Source organism: Ictalurus punctatus, chromosome 10 (genome assembly GCF_001660625.3).
Source record: "Ictalurus punctatus breed USDA103 chromosome 10, Coco_2.0, whole genome shotgun sequence".
In the NCBI taxonomy this organism is placed as follows: domain Eukaryota; kingdom Metazoa; phylum Chordata; class Actinopteri; order Siluriformes; family Ictaluridae; genus Ictalurus; species Ictalurus punctatus.
Window position 1 is genome coordinate 28,798,906 of NC_030425.2, and position 3,595 is coordinate 28,802,500.

Genomic DNA, 3,595 nt, shown 5'->3' on the forward strand with positions numbered 1-3,595 from the left:
TTAATATATATATATTTTAATCTTCTTATAAATGTAGATTTGTAATCTAATAAGAATAGAAGAAGAAAAAGAAGAAGAGGAAGGAGAATGTAGTGTGTAGCTGGGTAATGCGGCTGTCATGCGTTAGATTAGTGAGACGGATGAACCCCCTAGAGATCAGGAGGAGAGTGTTCTCGGAACATTACGGTAAAGTCAGGAGGCGCTGTGTGATGTGTGAGCACGCGCTGCTCGGAGCTTCTTCAGTCCGGTCTGTTCCTCACATCTAAGAGGAGCTTCATTCCCCTGCGCGCGCTGTGTGTGTGTGTGTGGATTAGGATTACTGAACCTGCCTCCAGAAACACAGCTTCACACCTTTCCTGCTGTCTGTCTGTCTGTCTGTCTGTCTGTCTGTCTCGCATAGACACTGTGTCTCTGAGAAGGTTTTCATCAGCGCGTCTCCACACCTTCATCATCTGCATCATCAAGGTAAGGAAGAGAAAATAAAATCGCGTGCGTGCATACATACATACGCGCGCGCGCGCGCGTGTGTGTGTGTGCGTGCGCGCGCGTGTGTTGTATCTTATACCCTAACGCATTTTAGTTAGGAAGACTTAACTTGAAGATGAAGATGAAGATGAAGATGATCTGCTGCTCTTGTTCGTAGAGCCACATTTCGGGTGTTTTCTGCTCGACGTCATCAAACCAGGAACAGGTAGCTTTAAACCTCTGACAGGTAGACTAGCCGTGCACACCTGACCGACCGCGTGCACGCGCACGAGGAACCTCTTTTGTTTGTTTGTTTGTGTGTGTGTGTGTGTGTGTGTGTGTGTGCATATTCGATTATTTATGCTTTAAAAAAAAAAAAAAAAAAAAAAAAAAAAAGTTCCCCAGCTGACACGTCACAACAGTGCATGACGTAATGGTGCTTCTTTATAATAAAAAATAATAATAATAATTAAATAACATTTAAAAAATAAATAAATAAAAAAAATAGTGCATGAGAACATTTTATAAATGATTTCGTTTCGTAACGAAGGAGACATTTTTTTGGGTTTGTGGTTCAGTGATGATGATGATGATGATGATGATGATGATTTCTTTCGATGACGTCATGATGTGCTGTTTTTCTGTTGGTTATTGAGATGTCGATGTCGATGTTTACGTCATCCTGTGCGTCACGTTCGGCTGTTAACGGAGGAACACCGACATTATTTCGCAGGTTCGTCTTAAAGCCGTTAAACTCCCCGTGTCACGTTTATATATGTGTATAGATTTATATGTAAAAACACGCCGTGCGCGTGGACGTTCTTCTTAAATATGACAATCGCACGAAATAACAACGATCTGATTATATGCAAATGAGCACATCGCCCACCGAATGACTTCCTGCTTCGTTTGCGTAAGTGAGTGCATTTCATTTGAAATCATTAAATGTGCTGAGAGTGAAGTAGAGGTACGTAGATAGATAAATAAATAAATAAATAAATAGGTGTATTAGGGTGTGGTTTCAGGCGTTACGCGTGCAGGACACCTGCCCTTTTCACCCCCAGCCGTCCTGAGCGCCGTGTCGCTGAGCGCGTGAGGAGATCTTTTTGGCGTCCGATAAACGACGGGATGAGAGACGGTCTGCTTTTATCCGTCTATAAAGAGCTCCTTTAAGTGGATGATAAACAAGGTTAACGGCTTTTCTTCGTCACTTACTAGACAACAAACGCTCGTGTGAGGTATCAGAAACAGAACACAGCGCAGGAGACGGAGGAAGGAGAAGTAAACGTCCGAGCTCGGTGATTAGCCTCGGTCCGTTCACTCTTATTTATCTTTTCTCTCTCTCTCTCTCTCTCTTTCTCTGTCTCTCTTTTTTTTTTTGTTATTTCCTTCCAGCACATCTCGGCAGGATTGAAAAAAAATTTTTGGCCAGCTCTTGTTGTCCGGAGTGAAGAGTATCGTGGAACAACAACAACAACAACAACAACAACAAAAAAAAAACCCCAACTCTGAAATGTGTGATCCGTCCGTCACTCGTTGCCTGGTGTAACGGTATAACGAAGGGTCTCGCTCTTTTACCTCGTCTGTTCGGGGTTCGTCTCGTCTGTCCGACGACTTGTCCTCTGTCTTGCCGTCTTGCGTGACGGATTCGGTCTCTCTATGCGGCGTCTCTCTGAATTCAGTGAGACGCAAACGTCTGGTTGCTAGGAGGCACAAAGAGAACAAACAACGCTACGTCCATTCAGTTCAAAAAACAAAAAGCATTCATTTTGCAGCATGGTGATGGTGATGTTGTGTGTGTGTGTGTGTGTGTGTGTGTGTGTGTGGGGTTGTATCCTGGTTGACGTACACGCCGCCTGGCTGAGGGAATAACTGAACCAGGGCTGAAGCTCATCCTCGGAGTGGGGGAAGGAGGAACGCAGTGTAGTGACGGCTTTTAGACTCGCTCGCTCGTGCAGTGCTCCAGGAGAGACGTGCGAGGCTTGATGCGTGCACACTACGCTGGAAGTGTGCTTAATGAGAGTGAGACGGGGAGAGAGTGAGACGGGAGAGTGACACATCGAGGCGTACGAGCGCACAGACGGACGGACGAGCAAAGCTAGACGAGCTGTTCATGGAAATAGCCCCGTGTTATTCCCTACGATTACACGTCCCACTGCATTGTCTTTGTTTCTCTCTGTCTGTCCTGCTTTGATTCATGGGTATAAAACAATTAACTGTGTGTGTGTGTGTGTGTGTGTGTGTGTGTGTGTGTGTGTGTGTGTGTGTGTGGATCAAAAGCCAAGTATAGTGCGGTATGGGAGTAGGCTGAAGCTGCTTAGAAAGACATAAGAAAGACAAAAGGGAGAGAGAGAGAGAGCGAGAGAGAGAGAGAGAGAGAGAGAGATGAACAGTCTGTAATTAGCACTCGCGACTGAATGCTACATTCCACCTCCATAAATTACAGACTGGTTTGCCGATATGGCGTCTAGCAAACCTGAGTGAGTTTATCCAGAGCTCTGTCTGTCTGTCTGTCTGTCTGTTTGTCTGTCTGTCTGTCTGTCTGTGTCTCTCTCCTCTCTCTCCCTCTGTGTCTGTGTGTCTGTCTGTGTGTGTCTCTCTCCCCTCTCTCCCTCTGTCTGTGTCTCTCTATATCTTTGGTTTTGTATGTCTGTGTCTGTCTCTCGTTCTTTGTCTTTGTGTATGTCTGGCTTTCTCTTTCTATCTCTGTCTGTCTCTACGTCTCCATCTATCTATCCGTCTGTCTCTCTGTCTCTCTTCCTCTGTATTCCTGTATTCCTGGCTCTCTCTCTCAGTTTCTCTGCCTCTCATTGTTTCTGTGTCTCTCTCTCTCTCTCTCTCTCTCTCTCTCTTTCTCTCTTTCTCTCTCCCTCTCTCTCTCTCTTACACACACACACACACGCACATGCATAAAATATAAGATATCCAGCCTCCTTACAGCTCCATATTAGCTGTTTGTTGACGGTGTGTGTGTGTGTGTGTGTGTGTGTGTGTGTGTGTCAGAGTGCACCGGACTAAGTAGGGCACATCATGTCTTCCGGTGTGTCCTCACGTCTTGCCTTAGCAGTAGTGAGACTGTTTCATGCCTCCAGGGTAGTGTATCAGGAAGTGTATCAGGAAGTGTATCAGG

General features: G+C 45.5%; 1 protein-coding gene across 1 annotated transcript in view; it reads left to right on the forward strand.

Moving 5' to 3' along the window:
- The first annotated feature begins 214 nt into the window (after nt 1-214).
- Nucleotides 215-3,595, forward strand: part of dok4 (docking protein 4) — a 39,738-nt gene continuing 36,357 nt past the window's right edge. The window contains exon 1 of the mRNA XM_017478579.3: nt 215-465. The gene's annotated coding sequence lies outside the window, so the exon portion shown is untranslated. The remainder of the gene's footprint in view (nt 466-3,595) is intronic.